General features: G+C 47.9%; 1 protein-coding gene and 1 non-coding gene across 3 annotated transcripts in view; one reads left to right on the forward strand and one right to left on the reverse strand.

The window, feature by feature from the left end:
• Positions 1-16,982, reverse strand: part of Psd4 (pleckstrin and Sec7 domain containing 4) — a 36,858-nt gene extending 19,876 nt beyond the window's left edge. For both annotated transcript variants that reach the window (XM_036184956.1, XM_036184955.1), the window contains exons 1-2: positions 16,669-16,982; positions 5,978-6,036 (exon numbers count right to left, since the gene is read on the reverse strand). The gene's annotated coding sequence lies outside the window, so the exon portion shown is untranslated. The remainder of the gene's footprint in view (positions 1-5,977; positions 6,037-16,668) is intronic.
• On the forward strand, positions 10,943-11,019 carry Trnas-aga. Its single transcript has one exon. It is a non-coding gene; the product is annotated as a tRNA-Ser (tRNA).
• Positions 16,983-20,841: the final 3,859 nt, after the last annotated feature.

The raw sequence follows: 20,841 nt of genomic DNA on the forward strand, positions 1-20,841 counted from the left end.
AGACACTCAAGCAAAATGGAGTTTCCTGGAACAGAGTGATAGAACTTGGTGCCTCTACCTGAACTTGGGCCCAGAGCACTATGAGAATTGACTAGGGGAGGTCCCACATCTTGCTCCCAAGGGAGATTTCATGCAAATGTGGCTGGTAAGGGGCCCCCATGACCAATGGTGAAACCAGCTAAGATTCACAAAGAGAGCAAAGGGTGATGGAGGGAGCGGGAAAGGGATTGGGGTGGAGAGCTGACCTAAAACAAAGCTCAGGAACAGCTGTGGCCTCAGAAGGTAAAGGACCCCTAGGAGGTCAGGTCAGGCCTCCCCTGGTCCTCTTCCTTGGTCCTCTCACCCCAGCATCTGGAGTGTGATCTCTACACTAGTGGTTCCTATTCATAGCTGGAGGAGGTGCTATGATGTTCCATAGACCCAGAGGGCTGCAGACATGCCTGTTTGGAGTCTGTCCCTTCAAGCTGGGCTAACGTCTAACCATCCTGGTCCTGATAGGACAACCTTCTCAGCCTTTTAGTAGAAGAATGACTCTAACTATGGAATTCTAGGCCTTGGAATATGGAAGCAGGAGCTGAGGACCAGTTCCAAGAGACACTAGTGGGCCTTACAGTGCCTCAGAGGGATACTTTTGTGAGTGACATGGTCCCTCTTCCACATGAGGAAAATAGTCCAACCTCTTAGGGTGGGGCCGGAGTACAGGGTGGGGCAGGGAGCACTTTCAGGGCTGAAGCCCAGACTCCATTTGTGCGAGTGACCACACCCAGAGCTGTTCCTGCCCCCTCCGGGGACTCCAGCCTTCCGGAGTCTACAGTCAAGGCCAGCTGGGACCTCAACCACAGTAGTCATCAAGACTTAAGATAGGTTACCTTGCCCCTTCACCCCTCACCTAACAGCTTTCTAGAGGCCCTGGGGAAAGGAGGGAGAAACAGACACCAGAGAGGGTCCAGATAGCGTTAGACAGGGGATAGATAGCATGGAGGGAAGATAGGAAAGGCAAGGGTCCAGTGAGGTCAGACTCATATCAGGTACACAGTAGTTATTGATCAAGCAAGCCCAGAAACTTGTCTCCATCCGGAGTACCTGTCCCTGGCTGCATCCATGAGGGCCCTCATAAAACTCTATTTTCTGGTCCTCTAACCCAGATTCGCCCAGCCCCACTCCCGGTCAGCCCACCTAGCTCACCTTCAGGGGCTCCCCTGGACTCTCCTGCCCCAGGAACACTTTCTGCCGCACACTTGTCCGCCTGCGAAAGTGGCGGCTTATGCTTCCGCCTTCCGCTCCCCTCACCACCGTGACACATACCCCTCCCGCTCTCGATCTCCAGGGCTCCCTAGCCCTCAGAGCAGCTCAGCACCTCATACTTCCTGCCCACAAGACAAGGGCCTCCTTCCGGCTTCAGCATCTCCCAGGGCCTCATACCCTATCTATGCCGCCTGCTCCTTGGAAGCCGTTACCCTGGAGCGCCATCCCAGAGTGAACCTGCCACAGATTGGCCTTCTCCTCATAACACCAGGGCCTGGGGGAAAGGGGAAGACACTGAGGCTTGGACTATGAACAGGCCCCTCCTCCTTCCTCCGTGTGGTTTTGCCCCAGGTTCTGTCTCTGCCTCAGCTTGGTCTCTTGGAGGGTTAGCAATGGGAGGCAGAGGGGCCTCAAGTCAAGCATTTTGCTGTTCATATATGACATTTCAATTTTTATATGGTTATGTCCATTATCCACCGATAATGACACCTGAGGCACTACCTTACGTTACCAAAGGCTCCTTAACCAGGTTCTCACTCGGACCTCATAGGCATGACTGCCATTGTGCAGGGGCAGCTGGCTGGCTTCAGCTTGCACACATGGAAAGCCGCAAAGCTAGGATTCAAACTAAGCCTTTTGAGCGCAAGAACTAATCATTACCTAGTCACGACAATTGAGTTCAGGCACAAGTCCCTGGGTCAGGCTACATTGTCTAGGAGTACGACACAGAGGCCAGTGGGAAGCCATATCCAACACAAACACTCCATACTTTCAGTATCAGCTCCGCCACTTTTTGCTGAGGATCCAAAGACCCTACCCTAGCCACAGCTCTAGCTCTCATAAACCCACCTGCCTTCCTCTTTACTGGCCTGCCCACAACAGTGGTGCTGTCATGGCCTCAGTCATGGGCCTAGTGCCGGTGACCTACATTGAGAGGGCCTGGCTCTGGCTCAGTCCTCCTCCAGCTGTCCTCCTCTTATGGATGGAGGGAATCCATAGGGATGCCCTTACCTGGACCCAAATCCTCCTCCGGGTGTGGAAAATCTTAGAATCCTCTGCTCTGGGCCCACATGGCTTTCCCCCCAGGCACATTGCAGCTCTGTACAGCCCAAGACTAGGTTTAGGGAGGCTAGAGTACTGATAGCAGAGGGTGGGGTCGAGGGTAGGGCTTAGAGTCCTGCTCAAGTCACCCATCCCCCACCCCACCCACCCTGAGCTCGTGATGTAGGGTCAGGGTGAGGAAGAGAATGAGAGGTGGAGACCACACAGGGGCCAAGGTGGGAATAGGTTCTGTCTCCCAGGAGCCACCTTGAGAGGAGACAAGGATTCTGCTTCAGACCTGGATCTAAAGGCTGCTACTAAGGTAGGACATAAAGTAGGATGTCAAGACAGAATTAATATGGCAGTTTGTCAGTTTCCTGTCACTTTAATATATTTGACACATCAGATGAAATCAGAGAGTGGTTCTGGCAGGCCCAAAACAACCACTTTCTAAGACTGGCAAGTGTTGTGCACAGCTTACTCTCACCAACACCTCCAATTCAACACCTCCTGGTCCATTCTCTCATCCAAGCTGCTGTGCCTCCTGCATTCAGGATTTTACAACTCTCCACACAGGCGGGTAAACCTGAAACCTAAAGGGATCACCTAGAAGCAGACCTCTCCCAGGGCTCTCGCCTCGCCTCTGGTATGGAGCACTCTAGCAGCACCTTCTGCGTTCCTGACCCCACACTGGAAGCTGCTGACCAGCCAGGAATAAGACATGTTGCCTCTTCACAGGGAGCCTTCAATCTAGAGACAGAAAGTAAGCGAGCACACTAGTTAACCGGCATCTATCTGTTCGCTGGATGCCTGAAGTGCTGCCAGGAAGGGGTGGAGAGAAAGCAGGGTGGCTGGCAGGGTGAGCCACTACAGCAGAGGGCAGGGGAGGCCCAGGCGGAGATATATTATTATTTATACCCACGTGGAGAGGGCCCAACTCCGAAAAGCAGTGTAGGCTGCAGGTCCAATTCCTTATCTGCGATGGGAAATGTCTAATGTCCAGGTTAACAGTCAGTCCCCCCGGCACTGGGAGAAGTCCCCACCAGGGACAAGGAGGGGCAGGGCCCGCTGGAGTTCACTGCATCCACAACTGTAGACCAAGGTGCATTGGAAGTTGGTAGTCAAGGGCCAAAGGAATATTTATGCATTTGCTTTTTTAGAATCATTTGTCTGCTAAATGAAGAACAACCATCCGGGGCTACCTGAGAGCAAACCCTGAGTCAGGCGACTTCTGGGGTGGGGGTGGTGTCCAGGTAAGGGAGGGCACTGTCTTTGGGAGAGAGGGAAGGGCCTGTGTCTGGGGACTTATGAACCGGGGACAACTGAGAAGTCTGGCTGCTTAAGCAGATAAGAGGTTTGAAGGTGGGTGGGGGGGAAGTCAAAGGCCACTTCTGGACTTCTGTTTGAGTGACTGGCCAGGGCTAACAGCAGCACATGCTGAAGTGGAAAAGCACTGGGAGATGAAGCTTTGGGAAGAGATCAAGAGCTCCACTTTTTAAACGTTGGGTTTAGATATCTCTGAATTTTAGGCAGGCAACTGAACACCATGCCTGGAGTTTAGGGGTTGGTGTGGCCTCAGAGAGGTATCTGAGCCAGGGGTGGTGGGGCCCACCAGGATGGGAGGGGAGAGGTCTGTAAAGGAGGCTACTGAGGGACTACCAAGAAGGTGAGAGAAACAGAAGACAGTGTTATCACCCGAGAAAGAGAGAGAAGGTTGCTTCTGAAGGAGGAAGTGGTCGGCTGTGCTGAAGGCTACTGGGAAATCAAAGAAGGTGAAAAGGAACATGAGTCTTCATTGAACATGGCCACCCAGAGTTCATGACAAGTGACGCTGGGACATGATGGTTGAGGCAGGTGGTCATGGTGTGTTAAGAGACAAGGAGGTGAGCAGGGTCGTCTTGTTGACTGGGGGGGAAGGGCTCTGCCTCCCTAGTGGTCCACAGCACACTCCGCTCCCTGAAGCTGTTTGATGCTGCTCAGACTGTCTGTCTGCTTCCTCAATCCCAGTTTCTGCTCATTTAGGGGTCAACAGCCTCCCCATGACGGTGAACTGCATTTACTTGACAGTGGAGTACCTGACTTAAGGTTGTCCCTCTGTTTAACAGACTACTCTTCCCTAGTCGCTTCAAAACAGAGAAATCTGCCTCTCCCTCACCTTCCAGGCAGGGGGGCATGCTGGAGTCCTCAGCCTGTATGGACCTCCTATAATTTTCATCTCCTGATACTATAAGAAGCAAAACTCTGGGTGGAGGATCCCTTGACATTATGGCGCCTGGTCCTGGAGTCCCAAGCAGTGAGCTTTACCTTTATCATCCTTCTCCTTCCACTCATGGAGTCTCTCCCCTGTCCACCATCCCCTCCTGAGAACCCAAACACATCCTGACCTGACCACACACTCAGCAGCACACAGCCCACACGGCCCCAGATATGCAGCATGGCCAGAGTCCCTCCTGCTCCTGAGAGGTGAGCTGCTTCCTGTTTGCCCGCAGAGGAAGCCCTTCAGCACAGATGGTGCCAGTGAGAGGTGTGGGAGGAGGAGGGGACATCTCCTGGGAGAAGAGCCCCACATGAGGCCCCAAGGGAGGAGAGGGGGTTGTGGGGGAGGGAGATAGGACCATTACATCAGCCTTTCCCCAGGCTGGCTGTGCACAGACATTGGCAGACATTCATTCACCAGGCTTTCCTGATTCACTGGCACTTTCCCTTGGGAGCTTCTGGGTGAAGGCTCACTTCCAGTGCTCCAGGAAGATGAGGAGACTGGGGGTCACAGGAATTACTGGGACTCGAACAGTAAACAGTAAATAACTCTTCCTCTACCTTGCTTCCATCCGTGTGCTGTGGATAGAAGCATTGCAACACTGTGGTAAAGGGCAGGCCTTCTCTCCAAGCCGGAGGGGCTCCTGTGTTCAACCCTGAAGCTTTTTCTCCAGATCAGAACGTCTCAAAATTCTAGTGCTGGCAGAGCTGAGATACTGAACTTCTGGGCAAGTAGTAGGCAGTATGATGGGAGGGTTGGCGATGGGGGTGGTGGTGGAGAGGGGAGCGGATACATCTCATAGGTCCTTAAATCTGCCCCTGGAAAAGCTCCTTCCTTTGGAGAAGCCTGCAGTAAGGCAGCTGTGTGATCTGTTTCCAGGCAGAGCCCCATTCCCTGCCAGCAATCTGAGCTCTGCAAGCATGGGCCCTCAGAAAGCACAGAAAGGAGGACACCAGCGCCCCCAGACCCCCTCTGGAAAGTTAGGCGTTTATATCACACTGGCTGGGATATGGGTTCCCAGGGACCAGAGCAAAGAGCTGGAGGTGAGCGGGTCAGGTCTTCATGGCTAACACAGCAGGGCCAAAGGCACTACCTCCTGGATGCCTGTGTCCTAGAATTGGGGAGCGGGACATCTCTGAGGGTCAGGACAAAGGATGGAGTAAGAATCCACAGGTAATGACACCACCAACCTCCCATCACAGCCATAGAAGCTACTCTCAGCTTCCTGAAGAAATCAGGAAGTGATTATGAAAGTGGGCGTGGTCGCACAGGCTGCACTCAGCTACTTGAGAGGTTGAGCAGGAAGACGGCAAGTTTAAGACATGCTGGGACTACAAAGCAAGTTCAAGGCCAGCTCGAGCAACTTAGTGAGACACTATAAAAAAAAAAAAAAAAAGCCGGACTAGGTCTATATCTCTGCAACAGAGCACTTACCTAGCCTGGGTATGTGTTTCAGCAGCAGAGTGCTTATCTAGCATGCTCGTTTCAGTCCCCTGAAAGAAGAAAAAAAGGAAGTATAAGTCTCTATTTTGTGGTATATTATTTTAACTATGTAAAGATGTATTATATTTGTTTATACTGCAGACTGTTTTAACTAGGTAAAGGTGTGTTACTTTTGTTTATGCTACATTTGTTAATTATGTAAAGATATGTTGCATTTGTTTCGCCTTTTCTGTCTAAGGCATCTGATTGGTCTAATAAAAAGCTAAATGGTCAGTAGCTAGGCAGGAGAAAGGATAGGCAGGGCTGGTGGGCAGAGAGAATAAATAGGAGAAACCTAGGCTTGAGAGAGGAGAGAAGGAGGAGGAGAGAGGACGGAATGAGGGAGACACCAGGGGCCATCCACCCAGCCATGAAGTAAGAAGGGAAGAAAGACATATAGAATAAAGAAAGGTAAAAAGTAGAAAAGGAGAAACAGGCTAGTTTAAGTTAAAAGAGCTAGCCAAAAATGCGCCTAACTAGGCTGAGCATTCATAACTAATAAGAAGTGTCTGTGTCATTCATGATTTGGGAGCTGGTTGGTGGCCCAAAAGAAAAAGAAAAGGCCTGCTACAATCTATCTCTGTGTTGGCTGCTTGGGTCAGGTGACCTGAGGAAGCATTTCTGGTCAAATTGAAGATCCCCTGTGTCTGTGGACTGGTGCTCCTGGGCAGAGCACCCAAGCCAGGGTGCCCCGGATTTCCTCTGTTCCTCATGAAAGTTCACTCCTTCTTTTTGGCCAGGCTCTCCTCTCTGTCTGCGCTCACTTTGTGGCTGGGGGATTTCTGGGTGAGCACTTTTCATATAGCCACTAATCTGTCCCTCTCATGTGGTCTCCATAGCTAATTACCTTCCCTCACCAAAAGGCACCCACTAAGCATCTGCTGGAGCACACTAACACACCAACACTTACAGTAGCAAAATATTCACATCCTCCACCTCAGCCAGGGGAACCCAGGCAACCATCACTGATCTTGTTTTTAAAAGGTATTTAAGCAGAAAGATGCTCAAAGTATATTATTAATTTAAGAAAACTGTTTATGGACTAGGGGGCTAGCTCAATTGGTAAGATGCTTGCTTGCCGTACAAGTCTGAAGACATGGGTTCAATCCCCAGCACCTGCATAAAAAGCTGCACTGTATGACACCTGCTTATAGTCCCGGCACTAGGGAGGCAGACACCGGGGATCCTAGGGCCTCACTGGCAGCCAGCCCAGCCTAATCAGGGAGCCTCTGGTCCCCATGATAGACTCAGTCTCCCCAAACAGGGTGCATGGCGAAGACATTTAAAGGTTCAGCAAACGAATGAAGCCTTCTTAGACAGAACTGATTTTACACGTCAGAATGCAGCAACCTCTGAGAAATAAGGCATCTGCAAATGCCTTCTTTGGAGTGTCTACTGGAAGGAAAAGTAAACCTCAGCCAGTCCCTTCCCTGGGACCGTTTTATGGCCCTGAAGACAGCAAGATCATTCGGACCTACACAAACAGTATTGCAAACTTCCTCCCTCAAATCTATCTTCCTTCCCAACTGAATCTTACGTATTCTTCCTAGAGAAGCCTTTTCCTGCCCCCCTTTCTCTACTAAGTTAGGTATCTAGCCTTTAATGTAATCATTTAAAAACCCGGCCACTCCTGTCAACCTGTCTCTTGCCTGTTTCGTTTTCAGTCACTAAGAAGGTAGAGGAAACAGATTTATCCTCTCCTGCACAGGGTGGGGAGGATGCTTTGGCTCCAAGATCACTCCTCTGTGAATACAAAAATCCAAGGCTGTGTCTGTCTAAGTGGGTGTATACATTAAATTTTTTTTAATAGTTTGACGTATTTTTAATAGTTAAGCATTTATGTGAATATGCATTAAGAAAATTACAACCGATCTAGCGAGCCTGTAGTCTCACAGATGGTGTTATCAAGGTAAGATGCTGGGGCGGTGGTGGCGCACGCCTTTAATCCCAGCACTTGGGAGGTGGAGGCAGGAGGATCTCTGTGAGTTCGAGGCCAGCTTGGGCTACAGAGTGAGTTCCAGGAAAGGTGCCAAAGCTACACAGAGAAACCCTGTCCCAAAAATACAAAACAAAACCAAAAACAAAACAAAAAACAAACAAAAGGTAAGATGCTAAAATACCCACTTCATACACTCAAAGAAAACTATAAAATAAAAATACTATAGAAGAAAAACTCTCCTGCCAAAAATCATGACCAGGACACATAACTGAGTGGACACTCAGCTGAGTCTCAGCATTTCCTGCACTTTCCCTTTTGGAGAAAAGGCAGACTGTCTTCTTTACAGTGCCCATTCATTCTGACCAGCTGTCAATCATTGACTGGAAAACCAGGCGTGTGTAGTTATCAGCAGATCATGGAATCATAAAAAAAAAAAAAAAAGAGCATGTATGCTTCTTTGACAGGGTGAAGAAGGAAGGCACTTCCTGGGTGACCAAAAAGGTCACACACTCCCCTGGAGTGCCATGCTTAACATTGCCCACAGCAGCAAAGCCCCGAGATGACCAGAGCTCTCTGTCCCAGTGAAGACAGGCACAAGTTTCTCCAACCATGTCACCCTCAGGGTTGGCAACTCCCTGCAGGAATGGAGCTTGGGCCTCCCAGTCTGGGGGACTGAGCCAGCACACTGGGCTTCTTAAACCACTTGCCCTTTTCAGCGCACGCATGTTCTGTATCCTCCAAGGCAGGCAGGCAGGGATAATTCCTTAGGCCTTGTCTATACCACCTCCCACCCCTGACTCAGGCTCAAATCCAGAATGGCAGAGAGTCCATTAAAATGTGCCATGTCTCCTCAGCTGGCCCGGCCCGTCTATCCACTTCTTACACAGCTGCCGCTGGGCTCGTGTTCTGGCTAGGCCTCTCTAGCCCTTTACTCTGCTCTTCTGGGGTGATCTCACTCCCACATGTTCCTCTCCCAGGCACTTGCTGAAGACTCATCAAGCCCTATCCAGTCCAGAGTCCTACCCACAGATGAACTCTCCACAGGACTTCAGACTTAGTAGCCTGCTCATGTGCCAAGAGCACCCTCCTCACCCTTGCCTTGAAGCCAGCCACTCCCAGGTCCTGTCTAGCAAACAGCCTCAGAGTTGCTGGTTTTCCTTGTGAGCAGCCTTGCCACTAGCCTGGGCCCTGTCTTTCCTCTTATGCCTGGAGGGCTCAGTTGTACAGTGACCTCTCCTGTCTGATTTGAGAGCGGCAGGAGCTCCTGACCTCTCAGGTATCAGGTCCTCAGCCCATCCTAAATTCCCACCAATATGACATCATCCTTCCCTGGGAATCTTCACTGACTGGACACCCTCCATTCACAATTTAACTGCCCCCATCGACAAAACAAAACAAAGCACCCTGTGGAATGGGCCTTCCACTGTCCTCTTGACCAGCTCTGTTCCTTTCCCACATTCTCATATAAGTTTCTCCACCCTCAGGTCTTCCACCACAATACCCCACTCACCCTTTCTAGACTAATCTAAAAATAACTGACTGTTAGAATATTTTCCAAACTCCAGCTATATGGCCACAGAAAAAGCAAGTAAAGTGTATATCATTGGCAATCCAATTCAAAAAAAAGAAAAAAAAAAAGAAAAAAGAAAGAAGAAAGAAAAAAATGTCTTTAGCAGGTAAGAAAAAGATGATGAGGCCAGCAATATGGTTCAACGGATGAAGGTGCCAACCACTAAGCCTGAGGACTTTTGGCACCTCCCACACCCTTGCAAATGAAAGATATATATATATATATATATATATATATATATATATATATATATATATATATATATATTTAAAAAATGATAATGTATAGCAGACTGTAATTTATGATTCATGAATATATAAGTCAACACCATACCTTTCTAAAATGTGTCCAGCTTGAAGGATAAACCCATCATAAACACAGCAGGGTGGTTGCTTCTCACTTGTTGGGGTAGGGGAGGTAACAGGTGGGAGAGCTGGCCCTGTCCCTCATTGTCTCCAGCACATGGGAGAAAAGGCCCTGCCCCTCACTGGCTCCAGCACATGGGAGAACAGGCCCTGCCCCTCACTGGCTCCAGCACATGGGAGAACAGGCCCTACACCTCCCCTGGGCAGCACACTAGAGCTGACCGTGTTGTTGGGGGTGGAGGGACAGGTGAGCCAGCCCTGAGGGCATGAGAGCAGGAGACAGATGTTATATGCCCCCTCATATGCCCTTGATAGCAATCGAGAGAAAGCCCTGCACCTCACATGGGCAAAACAGTAGAGCTGGCCTGGTGGTGTGAGCGTGGGTGACCTGGGTATGACAATCTGAGAGCAGGAGAACTGGCCCCGCTCCTTGCTGCAGGCTGCATTTCGTGAGCTAGCTGGGGCAGTACTGAAGAGCTTGCCTGAGTGAGGAAAAGCTGGCGGGCTGACCATCCCAGCTACCACCCAGGCCCAGACCAGTGCTGTGAGTTGGCCCACCCCAACCTCCACTTCATCTATGAACTGTTAGAACATGTGAAGGGGCTGGACCTGCAGATCCAAAACTGCAGAATCTCCACAACACTGGACGACAACAACAGGATATCCAAGAGGAGTCCCAGTGAGGGCCCATTATCAACAGTGCAGCAGAAGCCAGAGGCCTTGAACTAGACCAGTGACTCACAGCAATGAACACTTATAAGTAAAAATGTATGAACTAAAGAGTTCACTGTGTGACTCACTGGGCTACACTTCAGCCCACTACTCAGAAAACCTGAGATTTTCTTTCTTTCTTTCTTTCTTTCTTTCTTTCTTTCTTTCTTTGTTTCTTTCTTTCTTTCATTGTTTTGGTTCGGTTTTTCCTTTAAATTTTGTTTTGTTTTGGGGAAAGTTGCAAGAGCAGAGGGTAGATGCCAGGGGATGGGGAGATGAGTGGGATCGGGATGCATAATGTGAAATCCACAAAGAATTAAAAAAAGAGGGGGGGTTGGGGATTTAGCTCAGTGGTAGAGCGCTTGCCTAGAAAGCACGAGGCCCTGGGTTCGAACCTCAGCTCTGGCCAAAAAAAAAAAAAAAAAAAAAGTTAAAAAAAAGAGTCCTTATAATTCAATAACAAAAGGACCAATATCCATTTTAAAGCACAGGCCATACACTACAGTTTCTATCTGGAAGTGTCAAGGCCCAGTCTTCAGCACATAGTGCTATTTAGTGGCACCTTAAAAAAGTAGGAACTAGTGAGAGGTCTTAGGCCATTGGAGGCATCTCAAACAGAATATTCAGACCCAGTATGCCCTTTCTCTCTCAGCTTCTCAGGAGGGAGGTAAGCTATTGTGGAATGTTATTTGAAGGTGTGTTACTTTTGTTTATGTTGCATTTGTTTAACTCTGTGAAGCTGTGTTACTGTGCCTGTCTAAACACCTGATGGTCTAATAAAGAACTAAATGGCCAAGAGCAAGGTAGAAGAAAGGATAGGCGGGGCTGGCAGGCAGGGAGAATTAATAGAAGGAGAAATCTGGGAGAAGTAGTGAGAGAAGGAGGAGGATGCAAGGGGCCAGTCACCCAGCTACACAGCAAGTCACAGAGCAAGAAATGATGAAAGGTACACAGAAACAGGGAAAGGTAAAAGCCCAAAGGATGGGATAATAAACGTTAAGAAAAGTTGGCAAGAAACAAGCCAAGCTAAGGCTGGGTATTTATAATCAAGAATAAGCCTCTAAGTGTGATTTATTTGGGAGCTGGGTGGTGGGCTCCCCAAAAGAGCAAAAATAACAACAGCAAGCAGCTTCATCCTACTTCATATTCCCATCATCATATTCTGTCTCATCACAGGCTCCAAACAACAGGCTAACTGCCCATAGAATAAAACCTGCAACACTGTGTGCCCCAATAAACCTTTCCCCTTTACGAGTTGATGATCTCTGGTATTTTGCTATAGAAATATGAAGCTAACAAACACACCGAGGATACGGAGCATGTGGAGAAAGACAAACTGCTTAAAGCATGGAAAACTGATAAGATGATTCATCAGAAAATCATACCTATCAAAACTACAAGGTGAGGACATTTTGAAACTAACAAGACCAACAAGTTGGTGCTACCCTGGGTTGGTGGAAGTGTTGGGAAATCAGCACTTTCATAAGTAAAAGTCATGCTGTATCACTGGAGCATCAACAGTCTGCTGTGCACACAACTTTGAAGGCACATTTGTGAGTTTCTCCCACTCTGAAACAGGTCTTAAAAGACAGATCAGGTGCAGGTAGACCTAACACATTATGGTCTATTCTAGCAAACAAGGGAAAATAACCTGTCAAACAGCTTGATAAACATGGGATACCCATCCAACAAGACATTCAATGTTTGTTTAGAAATGGGGAAGTCCACTCATATATCTTGAAGATTGATCGTTGAGAACAGCTGCCAGCTTTACAGAAAGGTACATGCCTGAGTATGATTTCTTATTATCTGTAACAGGAAAACAAGAAAAGGGAGGTGTGTGTGTGTGTGGGGGGGGGGTACTTGTTTACAAATAGAATATGTGTCCTAAAATAATATCCTTTGAGAGTGGTAGCCATGTTTATGGTTCAAAGAAAATTTAGCCTACAACCTCCATATTGTATTTAACCATATTTCTTTCCTTTGCTAGAAGGGTCTGTGTCTCCTGAACATGCAGCCCTTGTTAATCATTTAAACGCAGAGCACAAGTTTGCGTCACTGGAACTTCCTGAATCTCTTTCTTCTGCCTTTAAGACTGAGGCAGAACAACATGTGACTAGCCACAGGTTTCTTCAATCATTCCTTCCTATGGATAAAAGGAGCATAGAGTCTCGGTTGGGGGTAAGGGATATAGCTCAGTTGGTACAGTGCTTGCCTACTGAGCCCCAGCACTGTATAAAACTGGTCAAGGTGGCACATGCTTGTAATCCTAGCACTTAAAAAGTGGAGGCAGGAGGATCAAGAGTTCAAGGCCAGTTTGAGGCTAGCCTGGGCTATGTGGGACCCTGTCTGAGAGAGAGAGGGGGGGGTATTTTAACATGAGCAAATGTACTCACAGCCTTGGTGTTTTGTCTGTCTTTTTTAGCTTTTAGACACAGGGTCTCCTAATGGAGCTCAGGCTTGCCTCTGCCTCCTGGGAGTATTCCCATGATAATAATACATAATTATAGAGCATGCATCACCATGTTGCCTCCACACCTCCCCTTGTCTTTTATTGCCACTAACTGTAGTCATGTTCTGAGGAGGCGCTCTCCTTCTACGGCACTGCAGGCGACTCATGCCTTCTCATCCTCCCTATCACTCGATAATTTTGTGTGAAAATCAAAAGAAGTCCATTGGCACATCCTGGTTACTGGATCGGAAGGTGTTTCCTACCGTTCATGAGTGGAGAATTCTCAGTCAGACTTAAGTTTGAGAGGTGGCACCTTCGGTAGTGACGAGGGCTCTTGCTCTCATGGATAAATGAGGAAATTAAGGGGCATCATAAAGTAACTTTGTTATAAGACCACTCTGACCAGCTTCCTCTGTCTGGCTCTGTGATGTCCTCTTCCTGTTAGGATGCAATAAGAAGGCCCTTTCAGACATCGGCAACATGATCTTGGATTTCTCAGGCTCCAGAACCATGTTCTAAATAAAACATTGATTTTAACCAAAAATAAATAACCTAACTTCAGCTATTTTGTTTTAGACTAGAGAAGAGGAAGTGCTGGGAACAGGGCTGGCATCCAAAGGAAGTAGGGATAAAGTGACAGCTGAGGGGCCCCAGCGTCCACAAGTATTGGAACGGAACTTTGGACATGAGACTGGGCCTTACACTGGGTAGGCCTGAACAGTACCTGACTAGCTGATCCTGTGTCCATGTCCACTCCATCTTTCCACAGCCTGGGACCAGTGCTTATTAGGAATGAGCCACAGATGCCACTACTTTATGAAGGAATCTTTTCTAAGTGCCAGCTCCACACTTCTATAAAGGCTGGAGGACAGACAGAACTTGTTGATAGAACCTTAGCTGTGTGGGCCTGAGGCTGGGTCTCTGACTTTACCACAGGGCAGGTAAAAGCAGAGGCTTGAAAACTCTGCTCCAGGTGTCAAAGTCGGACCTCTTACTTGCCCTACATCTTCAGACAACTTCCTCTCTCTGGGCCCTGGCTTTCTCATAAGATAACAATAGTGTATACTCCAAAGCTCTGCTGTGAGGGTTAACTATGCTATTACTACACATAGGAGGCTAAGGGGGCCTAGTATATATAGCACATGCTCAGTAATGCAGTTACTCTGTTGTCCAGCTACTTTGTGTGTGTGTGTGTGTGTGTGTGTGTGTGTGTGTGTGTGTGTGTGTGTGTGAAATCCTGCTAATTGGATCATCTAATTCGTTTCAGGATAAAAAAGAGAATGTTAGGTATTTCCCAGAAGGCAACAGTTTTTCCTGCCATCTTCAAATCCCAGGATTCCCACTTTAATTCTCTTTGTGTGGGCTGGCAATATGTTGATGGGTTCTGAGGACGAGCAGATACCTCTCTTGCCAGATGGAATAGCTCTCAGCTCCTGCTGACTCTCCTCTGTCAACTTGATTAGATGGAAAACCGCCAACGAAACACACTTCTGAGTATGTCTATGGGGGTGATTCTAGAAATGTTTAACTGAAGGAAGACCCCACCATTCCCGAGGGCTGGCTCACATTCCTCCCTCCCTACTTCCCGACTGCAGACACAATGTTACCCGCTGCCTCAGGCTCCTGCCGCCATGCCCTTTCATGTACTGTACCTCCAAACTAAGAGCCCAAATAGCCTTTTCCTTACCTGGTTTCTGTGAGGTATTTTGTGACAGTGGGGGACAAAAGTACAGCCATCACCCTGCTTGGTGTGGACTGCCAGGCCTGACCTGGAGTTATAGCCAGAGTTTATAAACCTCCCGGAGCGGGCTGCCTGCTTTTCTAATGGCTCTGATTCCTGGCGGCCTCTGCTCACCTGCCAGAGCTACCCTGACCTCCTTCCTACTCTTCCCATGTGTTTGATGAACTCACACCTTGCTCAGATCTCTAAGCCTTCCCACTCACTGTTCCCTGGGTAGGGATCTTCTTCCCCTGGGTAGTCATATGTCCTATCTTCATTCAAGCCCAAGTCACACCTCCTCTATCTAGCCTGGACTAACCACTCTGCTGAATATGGAGCTCCTGTAGCCTTGGGGTCACAGGAGGACCAAGAGTTCAAGGCCAGCCTGTGGAACATGGCAAGATTCTCATAAATAAATAAGTAGTTTATTATTTATTTCTTTCTGCCAGAAAATAAGATCCATAAAGAAAAGAACTATCATGTATTGATGAGTTTTTAAACCTGGAAGATATAGACTGTTGAGTAAGTAGTTGTTAAATGAGTGAACAAATAAGACAATAGGCCGTGTTTCCTGGGAAGGTGCTGCTCTATCTTGCATTTAAACATCCCAATGCTCCTGGGACTTCAGGGAAGGCTCCTCCCCTCACCCGCCTCAGGCGTTGCTCCCTGAGGCCTTATAAGCAGTCTGTAACTCTGCATCACTGTTCTGTGCAGCTGACTTGTAGGCCCTGCAGATGGGACACTTCCCCACCTCACACAGGATGTCTGCTGCTGTCCTTTCTAGCCAAGGGCTAGCTAGCCTCTCTCATTTTCCTGTTACACCTTTCCTCTCACTGTCTTCTTTACTTTTGTGTTATAGTAGTCATCATGCTGAGATAACATAATCCATCTGCTTGCCTTCCTTTCCCCAGCAAACTGTATCTAAAGGAGATCAATGTGTTCACAGTCTCTGTGCTTAGCAGTAGTTGCTGCTCTGCTAGTATCTGTCCAATAAATGAACGGAGGAATGCTCTTCCCATCACCCTCCACAAACAGAAAACACTATGTCAGGAAGAAAAATCAAACACCACACTTGATGCTGTCTAAACTTGACCTTGAGGTGTTTCTCGTGTAGAGGAACCATAGATATACAATTAGATGCTAATGACACCCAATCAGCTCTGGGCTTTGGGAAAGGGGCTGGGCCAATGAGGTGTACAGGCACGTGAGACTAGAAATGTCCAGCCCTTGACTTTGATGTTGGCCTCACGACCTAGACATACAGGTCATGGACACAGGGTGGATGGACTTACCAGGGCAACAAAAGACATCCTGTATCCTAGAAAAACCCTGCCTAATTCACATCCCTGGTCCCATCATCATTTTACTGTAAGAACAAGTGAGGCTGAATACTAGGACCAGAAAGGAACCACGGAGGAAGTTGACTTATTAGCTGAATGGACGTTTACCTTCCCAAGAATGTCTGCTGTTTTCTGGACAGACACACTAAGAAGAGTTCAGGAGACGGGCCTGTGCCAACCGTGTGGGAAAGAGCTGCCCCATACTCCGAGATGCCAGTGCATTGCTGGGGGCAGTCCTTAAGCTCCCACCAAACATGTATCATCAAGGAGGAACACCCCGGATGTCACAGGCACCAGGGAACATTAGGGAGATTTGAAGCAAAGCCCCGCTTTGCTAGAGACCCGGAGCTTAGACCCATCACCTTAGTGAGCCAGGGGACCCCATGCTAGGACTGATAATGCAGTGGGGCACAGCCAAATCTTCTCTCAGTTAGGCCTTATTCTTGGGATCCCTGTTAGCTTTCCAGCCTCCTGCAGCTTCTCCCCAGTTCGGACCCCCTTGTCCTTGACGTCCTGGCCCCAGAGCAGGTCTCCTCAGGTGCTCACCTGCTGGTCTTGGCCGGTGCACCGAGAAGACACAGTGGAGACCGGGAAGCCACCGTCAGGGAGGCGGCAGATGGATTTCTTGCCACGCAGCGGAGCCCATTGCACGTGCCTTTCCCCACGTCCCGCCGGGCTCCTGCCGCGGCTCCGGCAGCCCGGGCGCCCCCTTGGCTCCGCGCCCAGGCGCCGGCCGGGGCCGCGAGGGCTGCGGGGCGGCGCAGCGTGGAACCGGGTTTCCGGGAGGGCGGCGATGGGCTGGCGGGGCCGGGGCGGGCCGGCCTGGAGCGAAGCCGTCCGACTGGTCTGACCGCGGTGCAGGGCTGGGCGGCGGGGTTGGGCCGGGCGCAACCAGCGCGCAGAGAGCCGCGCTCCTCGGCCCCATCTGGTTAATTTTGTCAAGCACAGAAACCGGAAACTGGCCAGATCCACATAACCTGCATGCCGGCAGCGGGATCTCCACAAATCCATTATTTCTTACTTATTTAGTAGACACAGGCAAAGAACGCATTATTGGAGCTCAGAACTTCCTCTGCCCCTAGCTGTTGATCCACTGTGAACTTTAGCTAACTGGTCTGGATTGGCCGCATGCTGGCAAGCAGTTGTGACCTGAGACACAAAGACATTTTCCCATACTGACCCTCAGACATAGACTGGCACTTGGCGAAAAGCTCTGTATTTTCAATATTCTTCTCTCTGGCGCCATCCAGCTTATTTTCCCGTCACTATGTAAGGCATGGAGTGGAATTTTGAAAGAAGTGATGCCATGGTTGTGTGTGTGTGTGTGTGTGTGTGTGTGTGTGTGTGTGTGTGTGTGTGTGTATCCAGTGACATTTTAGCTGCCCCAGAAACGTACACCTCAGAAAAGCCAATTGCCTAAAACACAGCTGACAAACTGCAAACAGGGTTATCAGCAAGAGCCATAGCTAATATGTGTGGAGTGCTGGGTTCCAGGTCATAAATTTTATGTCTTAATACATCTAATCCTCACAACTTTCAAGGTAGGAAGCGGGGTAAATAATGCTACTGAGGACACACACACACACACACACACACACACACACACACACACACACCAGACTTAAAGGCCATGCTCCTGAGAGCTGCTTTGCTTTTTTTGATACAGGCCTGATGCTAAGTTATACATTTGGACTGACTCTGAACTATGTCTTGTGTATCTCCTATGAGCATGCCAGACACTGGGTGGGCACTATGGGATGGGAGGAACCAGGCACATCATAACCTGCAGCCTGCCTGGCAGATATTCACCAGATGATGTAAGCATGCTGAGTGTGTTTGGGGGGGTGGTGGTGGTGAGGGGCACATGACTCCAGTGAGGGAGTGCCCTAACAGAGGAAGGGACCAACTACAGGGAAGGCCCCACATATGCTCACAAGCTCCTTTCAAATCTCTGGGACACCTGAGCGAATGCACAGGGGCTGGAATGCAAATATCAAAGAAAACAATCATGAACCTGGGAATGTAGTTTAAGTCCTGATAGTTCAGACAGCCAGGCAAAAACCACTTCGAGCTTCCTATTGAAATTTCAGTATAGTTACACCTAGAGGAAAAGACAGCACCCCAAGAGTAAGGGATATGCCCTAGAATTAGGGACAGAATGGAAAGAAATCTTCCAAGTAACTTAGAAAAGCAGTTAGCACAAGACTGAGATATGCTTCCAATAATTCCTTGGCACTGTTCAGAAGATAATAACAGAATTCAGAGCAGCTACAAGTCATCCACAATGTTCCCCACATAACAACCAGAGAAACAGATGCATATGGATTGTAGTCAAGAAGAAACAGCCAATATGCCAGAGTCCAGCTCCGGATGAGGGCAAGGTCTGAAGATGGGTGGATGCCGGAGTGGTAATGGAGAAATCAGACACAGGACACTCGTGAGTTCCATTTTATGAGAGATGGTCAGAGAGGAAGCACATCTCAGGTGGCTTGTCCTGTTCTGACAATGCAACTCTCACAGGCTTTATTTATACACAAAATCATTTCCTCATAGACTTTACTCGATTAAAAAGACTTTTCATCATCCATACTTTTTCTAAAGTCTTCCTCGATCATATAAGCATATCAAAGTAAAAAAAAAAATGGGCAAACAGCAAATTTCATGAGAACTAAAATATAACATTATGATAAAATCAATTCTTTTAACTCGGTATCTTTTTCCTTAAAATTGGTATTGTAAAAAAAAATCAAGATTCCTAAAACTGCTTATTTTGCTTTCAGGAGGGCACCAAGCTTGTCATTAATTTTATAATCAAAATCTTTTCCTATCCATACCAGTTCCGCGTTTCTGAGGCAAAACATGAAAGCCTAATGGTTCAGTTATAGTTTGTCAGCTTCTAAAATCTCCCTAAGTTTTTCTCCTTTAATGATTTATTCTAAATCCCATGTTTCATGCTTGCACTTAAGCAACTGATTCTATAGAAGACTCAATTTCATGCATAGCTAATTCTCTTTGGGAACCGCTATAAATTTTATTTTTATTAACATCAGTTTCATATGAATTGTTACATTATCCCAGTTCTAGCCTTCAGTGAGGGGCCCTTAACAGCAAGGAATTCAAACATTAAACACATCAAAGACACAGGCAAGAGCTGGGCAGCAAATTCCACCAGGGGCCGTGAAGACTCAGCCCAAGTCTTGCAAGCACTGTGAACTTTGTCAGGTAGAGCCTTCAAGACGCTTGGCATTGCTACCAATAGTCAGCTGAGACAAAACCACAACTGTTGGATGTACGGATTAAGGAAGTAAAAATCAAAACTATGATTAATATCACAAGGAACCTTGTCGGGGGAAGGATATAATGGGTAAAGAGATTAGGAACTAACCTACTAACTAAAATAGCTCTTAGTAAGTACTGCATGGAATATACGTAAATGTGCTTCTGTGATGATGGTCCCTAAGCTCAGTCATTGTCACCCAGAAGGATGGTTGGACAGGCTTCCAGTCGCTCTAAGAAGAAGACCTTCTCCCACTGGGGTCTCTCTCCTACAACATACTCCACTGTGTTCTAGTGATACATGATCCTCAGCACACACTCTGAACTAGTCATCTTTCACGCTATGACAGAGTTCCTGAGATAGACCATTTATAAGGAGGAATTAAAAATTTTTTTTGACTCATAGTTGCTAAGATCCATGGTCACTTGGGCCTGTCATGTTTGGGTCCTGTGACAAGGAGGTACATCTTGATGGGGAATGACTGGCAGAGGAGGCTGTTCATACCATGGTGGTCAGGAAACATAAGAGAGACAGGAAGGGGGTAATGTCCCCACACGGCCTACCCCCACTGACCTAACTTCCTTCTTCCTATTGTCTCACCTCCTAAAGGGTTCACCTCTTCTGGATGACACTAAAGGCTGGGACCAAGCCTGTGGCATATGTGCCTTTAGGGATATTTAAGACCTAAGCAAGAGCATACATTGCTGTAGACACTGGGGCTCAGGGAGCCTCTTCAGCAATACTGACCTGCTGTTGCTCTAGTGAACAGTCTTCTATGAAATTGTGACAGGGTACCTGGTTAGCTTTTAAAAAGAATATAGACTGAAACCATTTCATAGTTGCTAACCTAACAGAGATAAATAGAAAAACATAACACACAGAGGGGAAGATATTATAGATTGCATACAGGACTGAGGTTATTTCTCTTTAGAAACGATGATGCCGGAAGACAAAGAAATGGCGTCTTTAAGGTGCTAAAAAAAAAAATCTGGGCTGAAGACAGTTCAGTGACTAAGAGCATATATTGCTCTTACAGAGGATTCCCAGCTTTGTTTTCAATACCAAGGCTGGGTGGATCACAACTCCCTGAACTGTGGCTCCATGGGAGCTGATAACCATTTTGGCCTCCTTAAACACCTGCACACACGTGGCAGACACACACATATGTATACATGTGGATAAACAAAAATAAATGTTAAATAATAATCTGTCACCTTGTTGTTTTGTATCCATCAAATCTTAAACAAGCAGCAAAAAGCTGCGTGGTGGTGGCACACGCCTTTAATCCTGCACACGGGAGGCAGAAGCAGGCAAATCTCTGAGTTCAAGGCCAGCCTGGTCTACAGAGTGAGTTCCAGGACAGGCACCAAAACTACACAGAGAAACCCTGTTTCTAAAAACCCTCACCACCACCACCAACAAAAAACCAGAAGACGAAACCT

The sequence above is a fragment of the Onychomys torridus genome, chromosome 4 (assembly GCF_903995425.1).
Source record: "Onychomys torridus chromosome 4, mOncTor1.1, whole genome shotgun sequence".
Classification (NCBI taxonomy): Eukaryota; Metazoa; Chordata; class Mammalia; order Rodentia; family Cricetidae; genus Onychomys; species Onychomys torridus.